Here is a 13,094-nt window from a genome sequence, read left to right as displayed (position 1 = left end):
AAGTCAAATTATTGACTTTTGACTTTTGAAAGTCAAAAAGTCAAATTTGTTGACTTTGGACTTTGATAATCAAACTTTGACCAAGTTAGTGGAAACATCCAACATATGTGAGTGGGAAATTCCAACTATTGAATTTCTAAGTGTTGTCGTCATTTGAGGACACTTGTCCCACTTAATCCCACTTTGACTTAGTGTTTTTTTAGTGTCAAATTCTCATTAAACTCAAAATTGCATGTCATGCATGAAATGGCCTAGTAGAAGCGTTCTATGATATTTGGTGCTTCTTGGCAAAGTGGAGATTGGGTTAATGATCTGGCCACCCTCACCCATGAAAATCAAAGGACAATCCCTCATGAACAAAAGTTCATAATATACTTAGGATTGAAACTAAGTCACCTAAGTCATCCTATTGAAATAGGAACCAAACTAGTCAACGGTGTTACATCTAATGGTTACTATTTTGCAGTCCATGCATAGGATACCCCCACTCACATGTCACCTACACGAACGTGTTGGATCATTACATTTCTATCGAATACAAAGTGGGTCGTATCCATAGTGTTACCAAGATAAGGTACCTACCTTTATCCCTACACTATAGACCCTTTAGGCTAAATCTTGAACATTGATTCTCGTATGTCTTCACATATAGTTCAAGACTCATAAGGCAGACTTGGATGTTAGTTTATTAGATTTGGGTTATCGCTACAAATTAGACAATAATGCAAACAATAACATTTATTGATTGAACATCGATAACTCTTTATTGATGACAGTCAATTAATAACATTTACTATCAACGAGTTTTAGGGCATAAAACCTAACAGATAGTCATGCACTTCCAAGTATATAAGAAAGCTTGAAAGAATAGATCAGTTTGGCCTTTTCACCTGTGCTAAGAGAAAAGAAACTTTGTTGAAGTAAAGTTTGAAGGATGCTGATGAAGAGTTGAGAATGTTGAGGAAGAGATTCCCACAAATTTCTATTGAAATTTGAAGGAATTCTTAAGTGTCTCAAGCTTTTGGTTGTTCTCAGGGAAGGTAGGAAGCTTAAGGGATTCTGAGCTTAATATGAGGAATCTGTGGCTCAAATTTTAAGATAAGGAAGTTAAGACATTTATGAACAAGTTTGTAGAAGAAATTTTTTGAAATGATGTATGGATTTAAGTTATTCATGCTAGAAGTTGAAATTTGGAAATTGGTGGTTGAATAAGCAAGCAGTTGCTTCCGTGGAACAAGCAAGCAGTGTTGGGAATGGTGTCCTAAATCTCCTTGTAATCTCGTAGTTTGTAAACTTTGTATAAATATATTGTTATTAATAAAATAAGTGTTATTTTATAAGCATTTACTCAATCCAATAAACTAAGATTCGAGGTTATTTTATGTAAATTTAAACAAGTATGTAGAGACATACAGGTGAATCTTGTTTAAATAATAACCTAAATAGTCTGTAGTAGATGGATAAGGTTGGGTACCTTATCCTGGTGACACAACGGATACGGCCCGTTTTGTAGGTGTTACAAGTGTTGTAAAGTGCTACAAATGATCTGATCCTGATCATTCATGTGGAGACATGCGAGCGAGAGTATCCTATACAAAGAGTTTGTATAAGACCAAACCACGAAATGATTAGTCTCTTTATATAACACCGTCGATAATAGAGACTTACATTTCAATAGGATGACCATAGGTGACATGACCTGAATCGTGAGTGAGTTGTGAACTCCTACTCATGAAGGCAGTCCTTTGATTTGTATAGGTGAGAGTGGCCAGATTGCCAACTCAACAAGCCTACTATTTTGGGGATTCGTCTAATTAAGAAGCTGGGAACTCAGCTTCACAAGACGGAATTCACTCCTTCCTCGATGCAGGGGCAAGTAGATAAATTGCTTCCTTAAGGGCTGATTCGGGGCCTTGAACATAGTGGCCACACCCTTTCTTGGCCAGAGAGGATTCAGTCATAGTGGGACTATGACTTATTGTTCATTAGAGGAATCAGTGGTACTTAAGGAGTTAGATGTAACTACAGGGGCAAAACGATAATTTGGCCCAGCTATATTTACGAGCAATTTGTGAAGGGTCATCGCACTATTGATTGGTTATATCCAATGGACACAGAAATATATATGTAATGCGAAGAATGCAACTATTGTTCTTTAGTGGAGTGCCCGACGGTTAACGAACAGTGGATAATGTAATTAAAGAGTTTAATTAATTATTCACGTACCGTTGGAGCTTCAAGCTACAGGTCCATAAGGTCCCCATGGTAGCTCAATGGATTCATGTTAAGAATCAGTTTTTGGGTTAGTTTGAAATGTTCAAATTAACAAGAAAGAACTATATAATATATGATATAATTAAATTAATTCAATTATATATGATATAATTGATATGATGTATTTGATACATTATTTGATTGGAGAAATTAATATAAATATAAATTATATTAAATGCCATAAAATAGAAAAAGAACTATGGTTTATATGTTGATATGATGCTATTAAAACTATAGGTTATAAATATAATATGATAAGTTAGTTATTGTATTTATTTACAATTTATTAATTATATGATAATTAATATTTCTTTTTCTATATAACTGACCTTAGTGGTTGGTTATACACGGTTTTATGGTAACTGTGAGGTAAAAGGAAAAATAGTTTTTCCAATCATTCAATCGAAAACGTCTCACATAATTCACTATCAAGTAAGAGGAGTTTACTATACGATTATTTTATAGAGCCTAAACGATCGAGTGTAGTGTCTATACGATAGTACTCGTTTACTAAACGATCGAGCATCGAGTCTATGCGATAGACTTCCTTCTTCTACACGATAGTGCTGCCTGATACTCGATCGTCTGCTCAATCATTTACTTCCTCCATCCCTCTATCCAAAATCATACAGAGCCCACAACTCCTGGATTCTCACACCGAGAATACCAAGGTAATCTTATGGTTGTGTTCAATTGATCGAGGATCAAGTTATACTCGTTGCTGGTGTTCGAAGGAGATCGAGTTCGAGTTCTTGATCATTGCATTCAAATTCTTATTTGCTGTGTTGTTGAACGATCGAGGGAAATACGTGAAGAGAGAGTTCTTCAAAGGTATTGTCACTTGATCCCTTGTAATTACTTAAGAAGCATGTTGTAATTTATCATTAATGCATAATCGTTTCTATATGATTGTAAATGTTTAAGTTCTTTCACAATGGAGTTTTAAATGATCCGTTTACGCTCAAAGACCCTCTAGTTTTAGAGTTCCTTTAAGCAACTAGCAATTTAGGCTGAGCATTGGCAGGCACACGTGCATATGCAAAGCTAAGCGCAAGGCATAGGTGTTAGCGTGCACACAGGAGGGTGCATGGTTGAGCAAAAATACTGTCTGTGGGTGTGCAAGGAATGAGTGCACGACTGCATTATTGTTGAAGGCACTGAGGGATGCATAGGTGAGTGTGCAGTGTGGTGGCACGGTGAGCGTGTTCTAATTCATAGGCAGGTGCTTGTGGCTGCATATCACCCCTCAGCTAAACATAAGGTATTTTTGCTAAGTGTAGGATGCGCTAGGAGGGGTGATGCGTTAATGAGTGTGAAAGATACTCTAAGTTTGATATTAAGCTTATTTATGTAAGTTAAGCTCAAAAGGGAGCTAGTGACATTAACCAAAAGTATTTATCAATGTCAAAAGGCAAACGCCAACAAAAGAAGCGTATCACTCGTGAGGAAGTAGCCCAAGATTGTGAGTGACAAAATTTATAAATGTTTCTCTCAATAAGTTTTCCAACGCATGCTTTACTTTCAAGCAAGTTTTAACAAGATGTTTTCCTAATGATGTACCATGCGTGAGTTTTTGTCTTATGAAGAATTTTCTAAGTAAACATGTTTTCTTCAAGCTTACTTGATGCATGCGGATAACTTGTAGAAATACAAGTTATTTATGTTGTTTTATTTAGATATTGTGGCAAAAAGAAAGGAAAGTTGCATCAATAGTATAAGAATTGGCTAAGAAATACGAAAATTATGAAATGTCGTAAATGCACCCACTAACACCATTGCGATGGCGAAATAGAATGTTTCAATCTCTATTTTGTAGGAAATAGGTCACTGCATGCGTTAATCGCTCGAAGATAAAATGTACAACGCATCTACATCGCATGCACCCATCGATAAAAAACGAAAAGATGATCAACGCAATGACGGTGCATGCGACAATCGATCAAGAGCTTTAGCGATCAACACATTTCAACCGCATGCGGTAATCAAAAACAACACCGCATGCGGAAATCGATCGAAGATGTGAAGATCAACGCATTCGCGGACGATTCTGACAAGTGTACAGCTTTCTGTTGTGAAATTTTGACAGATTGATCATGGAGCAGAAAGGATTTTCCATTCCGCCATTGTAGGAATTTCCATAATTAGACAGTGGGGACCACATGCCTAGTATGATAATGAATATGTGGACGCATTATTGGGTTTTATGTCCTAAAACTCGTGGTTTGTAAACAGTAGAACTCATTCTAAAAATTCAATAAGTTGTTCTTGAATATATTGTTTTTTAGAAATCCAATAAACCAAAGTCCCTTGACTATTACATGAGTACTTGAACTTTACGTGGAGACATACAAGTGGATCAGGTTCGAGTAAATAGTCAAAATGATCTATAGTATATGAATAAGGTTGGGTGCCTTATTCTGGTAACACTATTAGATGCGGCCTACTCTGTCGTGTTGGGGTTGATGCCATAAACTCTTGTGTCCTGTAGTTTGTAAACAGTTTGTACAAATGCTTGTGTTGTATAATATATGATATTTACTTCACATCTTGTTTTTACTCAATTGCATGTTTTATTTGCTTTACCACAAACCAATAAACATAAAATCCCTAGTTATCTTTATGTAACTTAAGCATGCATGTGGTGACATACAAGTGGATCATGTCTTGAGTGATAACCAAAATGGTCTGTAGTATATGGGTATAGGAGGGAAACCTTGTCCTGGTAATGATACGAATGCGGCCTGCTTTGTGGAATGGTCACAAGTGTTGTGACTTGTCACAGATGGTCTGATCCTGATCATTCGTGTAGGGGACATGCGAGCGGGGGCACCCTATACAAAGAGTTTGTATAAGACCTGACCACGAAGTGTTAATGTCCCATTATATAACACCGTTCATGATAGAGACTTCACTTCACTACACTAGGATGACCATAGGTAACATGACCTCAATCTTGAGTGAGTTGGGAACTCCTGCCATTGAGGGCGGTCCTTTGATTTGTATGGGTGCAAGTGGCCAAATCGCCGATTCAAACCTACCATTTTGGGAATTCATCTGATTTGGGAGCTGGGAACTCAACTACGCAACATGGAATTCACTCCTTCCCCGAAGCAGGGGTAAGTAGATAGATAGTTCCCTTAAGGGTTGATTCCAAGGCTTGAACGATGTGGCGCCACACACCTTCTCTTGGCCCGAGAGGTGTTCACACATAGTTGGACTATGTTGTATTGTTTATTAGAGGAATCAGTGGTGTTTAAGGAGTGAATGTAACTACAGGGGAAAAACGGTAAATTGGCCCAACTGTACTTACGAGCATCTGTGAAGGTTCATCGTACTCATGATTGGTTATATTCGATGGACACATAAATATGTTTGTGGTAAAAAGTGTTTAGCTATTGGTCTTTAGTGGAATTCATGATAGTTAACAAATGGTGGATCTCGTGGCTAAAGAGTTTACTCAGCTATTCACGTATCGTTGGAGCTTCGAGCCACAGGTCCATTAGGTCCCCTGGGTAGCTTGGATAAAGTCGAGAATCGGTGTTTGGGTCAGTTTGAAATGTTCAAATTGACAAGAGGGAGTTCGATTATATAGGATATAATTAAACTTGATTATATATGATATAATTAACTAAATGTATGAGATACATTATTTTGGAGAAAATTAGATATAAATATGATTTATATTATTTAGAGGAGAAAACACAGAGTGATCGAGCTAGTTAATTATATATGATAGTTACTGACTATACGATCACGGAGTAATTCGCACGGTAAATCGTTTACCTCTTCGCGTGTTAAGCGATCGTCTAGACGATTAGGCTTCGTAGCCTCGTTGTCGTCTAAGTGATTGTTTAGCTTTTCGTGCTATCCTCTAGTGTGTGCTAAGCGATCGTTTATCTGAGGCGTTTACTAAACGATGGAGCTTTACCCGGCGGTTCAAGACCCAGTTCACCTGTGAACCAGTTTGCTCGATGAAAAAATGTAATAGATAGAATTTTTTTCATTCCTATTTTGTAAAGGTTCATCCCGTTCCATTAATCTTTGGTTTAATACATGAGATGTATGTTTATTATATGTCATATGGTATGCACATATACAAAATCTCACCTTAGGTTATGCATTGGTCATGCATCATCTCTGTATTATAAATGTTATAATTTAGAGAAGCATGATTTAAATTACGTAAGAGCATGCTCATGCATCGTATAATATAAGAGTTATATTGATGCATGCATAAAAAGCATTGACATGCATCATCTTTATATTATAAGTGTTATAGTATAAGGGTGTATAGAAAGTATGTTTGCTTGGTTATTACATGTATATAAAAGTTATGTATAGTAATGACCAGACATTGCATGAAGCATAACACATAGGTTACTTTATAAGCGTTATAAATACCCGGTTATGTGGCATTATGTTTTAGTTGTTTCTTTTTAAAGATTAAAGAGAAATTAGAACTAAAATCAATAAGAAAGACATGCATGTTAACTTAGGTTTAATTCATGGTTTTAAAATGTGTAAAACTTGGATGACATAGACCTAAGATCACGGTTCTAATATGATTAGTAACCCTTAGGCTTTAATCTTTTAATCAGTTTAATAGGATTAAATTGACTAATAAAAGGTTAAAGTATAGCAAATCTATCTGAACCTTTTGTCTAAGGCGGGTTCTGTCTAGGTAGGGTATTTAAGTTGACGGAAACGTAACACCCCTACCTGGGAACTTACCTAGAAAGGTGAATTAGATAGATTTGATGCATGCATGCAAGTTAAGGATAGTCAATTAAAGTGTTTAAATGTGACTACTTGAACTTGTTCATTTCATAGACAAAAGTTGTTTATGAGCGGACTTAAAAAGACGACTTATACTAAAATCAATAGCCGGATTGTCTAGGTTAATGAACCCCTAGGTAGAACATTCAGTAGAAGGTACTTGGGGCATATGATGCTTCATTTAAACCTTTCACGTTTCTCCCATATACTACACACCATGAGATCTACTCTCGGCCTTGTGGCACCTTAGGAGTGTTCCCCTAAAGAATGGTGTTTGGGTAGGTCAATATCAAGGTGGATGGAGAGAATGTTCATAGTAAGTGGGAGTGGGAAGTGTGACAGCATATCCCACGGTTTCCCTCGTTGGATTGAATAAAGTTTCGGCACATCGCCTCGAGGCACCCTGGGAGTGTCCCCTATAGGATGACAATTTTGCACGTTTCTTTATTTGATCTCCTGTAAGAGGATAAAGTTACTTAGTCTCTTGTCCTAATTTGCTTCTTCCCTATGGTGGGCTCATTAGGGTGGGACTCTGGTGCCGAAAGCAAGGGATCATACTTACGCGGAATTTTTAAAGGTTAACAGTTCTAGACCAAATAAATGGTGGCTATTAAATTTAGTTCCAAGAGTTGGTTCTGCCTAATGGTTGAGAAGGTCTCATCCCAATGAAGGGGTATCTGATCACCCCACCGGTGACGTTTGTCCTACCTCGTTGTGGCATCATTGCAAAATAAAAGTCTTTACACTTAGGGTACTTCAAACTATTTTGCTAAAATTAATTGGTTAAAATGTGGTTTAGCAAAATCTTATAAAATTTTGTTCGTTTTTCAGCAACAAGTTTTTAAAATGGCTACAGCCACTTTAGCTTTGCTTAGCGCCGAGAAACTTACTGGTGACAATTTTTCAACATGGAAACATATGATCACGACTATTCTAATCATCGAGGATCTCATGTTTGCTCTTACAGAGGCCTGTTCTTCTATTCCAGCTCCCAACATCGCTCAAAATGTTCGGGAGGCGTACGAGCGATGGACACGGGTGAATGAGAAGGCCCGAGCCTATATCTTGGCAAGTCTTAATGACGTGTTGGCCAAGAAGCATGAACCCAGGGTCTCAACACGTGAGATCATGGAGTCCCTGCGGGGGGATGTTTGTATAACCGTCTGAATAGCTCAAGCAAGAGGCTCTTAAATATATATTCAACTCTAAAATGGAGGAAGGCAACTCTATTCATGAGCATGTGCTTAACATGATGGTCCACTTCAATGTGGCAGAGTTGAATGGGTCTATTATCGATGAAGGCAGTCAGGTTAGCATAATCCTGCATTCTTAGCTGGAGAGCTTCTTGCACTTTGTTAGCAATGTGATTCTTAACAAAGTGAAATACACCCTTACAACTCTCCTCAACGAGTTGCAGACATACCAATCTTTACTAAAAGTAAGGAGGGAAAAAGGTTGAGGCAAATGTTGCTTCATCCTCTAGGACGTTCCATCGAGGTTCGTCTTCAGGAACGAAGTCTGCATCTTCTACTTCTAACTCTACAAAGGGGAAGAAGAAGAAGGGTGATAAGGGCAAAGGGAAAGCGCCTGCTAACACACCACCTGTCGCCCCAAGAAGGCATCTGCCATCGGTTGAAAAGGGAAAATGTTTCCACTGCAACCAGGATGGACATTGGAAGAGGAATTTTCCTCGCTGGCTGAAGGAAAGGAAGACCGCCAAGACAGATAAAGGTAAATATGATTTACTTGTACTAGAAACATGTTTAGTGAAGAATGATGATTCTGCCTAGATAATTAATTTTGGTGCCACTAATCACGTTTGTTCTTTTTTTCAGAATTAGATCCTGCCAACAACTAGAGGCTGGTGAGATGACGATGCGAGTAGGCACCAGACACGTCGTCTCAGCTGTGGTAGTAGGAAGCATCCAGTTATCTTTATAGAATAGGTTTCTAGTTTTAAACGATGTATATGTTGTTCTTGAACTTAAGAGGAACCTTATTTCTGTAAAGTGTCTATTACAATGTAAATATATACTTTCTTTCAATGTGGATAAAGTTTTTATTCATAAAGATGGTGTTAATATTTGTACAGCTTATCTGGAAAGTAACTTGTATGTGCTAAGACCGTTAGCCTTAAGTTCCCTTCATAACACGGAGTTGTTTAAATCTGTTGTAACTCAATCTAAACATCAATGAATTTCTCCAGAAGAAAATACCCAACTTTGGCACCTTCGATTAGGGCACATCAATCTCAATAGGATTGAGAGATTGATGAAGAATGGCCTTCTAAGTGAGTTAGAAAAAAATTCTCAGTGTGCGAATCTTGCCTTAAGGGTAAGATGACTAAAAGACCATTTACTGGAAAAAGTTATCGAGCCAAAGAGCCTCTTGAGTTGGTACATTCTGACCTTTGTGGTCCTATGAATGTGCGAGCCCGAGGTGGCTATAAGTATTTTATCAGTTTTACTGATGATTACTCTAGGTATGGGTATGTTTATCTAATGCAACGGAAGTATAAATACTTTGAAAAGTTCAAAGAGTTCAAGGTTGAAGTTGAAAACGCATTGGATAGATGGATTAATATATTTCAATCAGATCGAGGTGGAGAGTTTTTGGACTTGGCATTCCAGGACTATTTGATAGAACATGGAATCATTTTCCAATTCTCAGCGTCAGGTACACCTCAACAAAATGGTGTAGCGGAGAGGAGGAATAAAACCTTGTTGGACATGGTTCGTTTGATGATGAGTTACGCTTCCTTACCGGACTCGTTTTGTGGTTTCGTAGTGGAGACTGCGATTTACATACTCAATTGTGTTCCTTCCAAGAATGTTGCGAGAACACCTCTAGAGTTGTGGAACAAGCGTAAAGATAGTTTACGTCACTTCCGCATTTGGGGCTGCCCAACACATATGCGTGAGGTAAATCCCAAGAAGTTGGAACCACAGTTGAGGTTATGCCTCTTTGTAGGCTACCCCAAAGGCACACGAAGGGGTTATTTTTATGATCCGTCGGAAAATAGGGTGTTTGTTTCTACGAATGCTACTTTCCTAGAGAAGGATCATATTGTTGGGAATGTACTAGAACTCGCAGTTCGTGTTAAACATTTTATTTTATCAATAATAATGACTTGTTGATTTTGTATCTTATTATGAAAATCCAATAAATGTCTATGGTATTATAGATGCCCTAGTTTATTGTATTTTTCCCATTATGTATCTCAACACTATATTGTATATATTTGTTCTCACTGAAGTTTTAGTCCAAGTGGAAGATTGTTGGGAATGTCCTAGAACTCGCAGTTTGTGTTAAACATTCTATTTTATTAATAATAATGACTTCTTGATTTTGCATCTTATTATGAAAATCCAATAAACGCATCCCTGACATAGTCTAAATGCTATAACTTTATATAGTGACATAAACAGGATCAAGTTGACAATATATAGCCTAAATGGTCTAATAAGTATATGGATGAAATTGGGTATCTCATCCCAGTAACACTATTGGATGCGGCCCACTCTATGGTTGTTACAAGAAGTTGTAAGGTGCTACAAACGATGTGATCCACAAAACATTCATCTTGAGACATGAGAGTGGGGGCATCCTATGTAATGAGTTTGCATATAGATTGGACCACGAAAATAGTCACTTTTCTTTATAACGATCGTTTACTATTAAAATTGAATATTTCATTTATTATCTAACCTAGGTTAACTCGATCTTAATCCTAATCTAGCTATGAACTCCTGTTTGTTCGGGATTATCCTTTGATCTACAGTAGTTCATTACCCTTAAATTATTCCCCAAGTTCTTACTTCCTCTTCCTGAATGAAACAAACGTCAATCCAAATATTTTTATTTTTAATTATAAATCTTAACAGGAGATCCACATCAAACTTTATCTCAAGTCCTTGAGTTCAATCTCAACTATGTGCTTCCTAATATCCCAAGAAAAAGTAGAAGAAGAAAGGGCTTACAAGTTACTACCCCCTTTTTGAGACTTTCGTCCTCGAAATTCAGGTAAGGTAGTCAGATGAATAGCTGTGAGTAACAAACTTCCATCAACTGTGGACATTCTCTTTAAAGATGACCAGGTTGTCCACATTTATAACAAGTATGAGTTTCATTCTAACACGGTTCCTAATGATACCTGGTTCATATTAAACACAAAGGTCTCCTTCTAATACTAGTAACGGATTCTTTAAGTTGCTCACTAGAAACAGTTCCCTCTGTTCCCCGATTTTCTTTACTCGAACTCAAATTGAAACCCGATGTACCTCCATGCTTGGATTTTAAAGTTCCTTTATTAGGTATTCCAAATGCAAATCTTTTATTCCCTTCACTTCTTGTTCATTCAACATATGGACTTGGAGAATTTAAATCCATTACCACTATATACTATTCCTCCTGTCCAGTTTCTTCCATCACACTCTTTTCCATTCACATAGCTACTTCTACTAGTTAGAAAATTCTTTCTACTCAGCAGTAGTTGTTATAAGGGTATGTATTTCTTTCCTCAATCCTTCCTCACACCGCCGTATAACTCTTTGTCAATCTTGAGTTGCCTTTAGTCTCTCTCTAATAATTTTAAGATTCTCGTAACATGTACTGGCTTAAGACTAATTGATTTCCTTTCCTAAACCCAATATGTATTGATCCATCACACATAATACACCAGTTAGGAGTAACTCTTATCCACTGGTTCCTATAGTTGGATCCCTAACTCTCTTTCGAACTCTTCCAAAACCAACCTATACGTTGCTGAAAAGGTCATTACTGTCCTAGGTACCATGCTAGACCACTTAGGCCAAATATCTAGGAATTTTTCACTCCACCGATCAATCTTATTAACTAACACTTCTAGTACATAACTCAACAATTATGCTATCCTTCTATTATAACTTGTCTTCTTTCTTTAGCGAGTGCATAATAGCTTAAAGGATTCTCCTGCCACTCCTTTAAGTTATTCCTGGCATTACATCCACTTCTGGATACGTCAAGATATTAAACCACACCTTTATGTCATTAATGTTAACAAACCCACATAGTGAAGAAAACAACACAATACACAGGAACACAATCCACAAATATCCTATACAATGAACACCTAAACAGCAAATTATTCTTTTACATAACACCCCCATGTAACAACTGTGGACGTTTTTCCCTATAACAACCATGTTGTCTACAATTATCACAAACAGTGGTCCCTTTCAATCACCAACCCCAATGATGTTCTTCACAAGATGAAAAATGAGATTGCACATCTACACTTGCTAATAATTCTCTGGGTTGTGTCATACCTGGCTTCTCAGATATAACTACAGGACAGATAGAGTCTCCTGACCCTTAGTTTCTCTTTTGATTTCATTCTTCAATCATACCTTGACTTGAAACTTCCTCTACTCATAACTCTAGGTATAAGTCTCCTATTTAACTGTTTATGCGGTGTATTCGAGGAATTGCCCACATGAACATCCCTTTTTGTTTTCCTTTTATCTCTTCTTCCTAACAAACTTTTCTCTACTCTTTTAGTTACCTCTACTAGTTTTGAGAAAACTCTCCGCTTTGCACTTACTATGACAAAGGTTCAAATTTCATCTCATAGTTCATTCTCGACCTTTTACACTTATCAGTTTCATTTTCAAACTAAACAATTGCACACTTAAATCATTCCTTAAACTTTTCTCCATCCGGTTTTTAAACACTGTACCAACCTCAAAATTTACTTCCGTTTTTCACTATAGAGACTTTGGATCAGGCTCTTCATGGAAAGTTTCCTTAAACTTTTCCCAACTTATCTCTCCCTTTTCTTCATAACTGGTTTCAAACATGCGTCATAAGTTCTCAGCTTCACCTTGAAACAAGGATGTAGAACTTTTACTCTTTTATGGGTAGGACAGTTCATTCTGAAGCATTCTCCTAACTTGGCTAACCAGATTCTTGCATCCATAGAATCAATTGCTCTATTGAAAACTGTTGCTATGAAAACTTTTAAGCATTCAATCTCAAAGCTTTTCTCTAGACTAACTTGTCCATCA

This window comes from Benincasa hispida, chromosome 4, assembly GCF_027475165.1.
Source record: "Benincasa hispida cultivar pf3 chromosome 4, pf3_genome.v1.1, whole genome shotgun sequence".
Taxonomy (NCBI): domain Eukaryota; kingdom Viridiplantae; phylum Streptophyta; class Magnoliopsida; order Cucurbitales; family Cucurbitaceae; genus Benincasa; species Benincasa hispida.
This window is presented reverse-complemented; position numbering follows the sequence as displayed.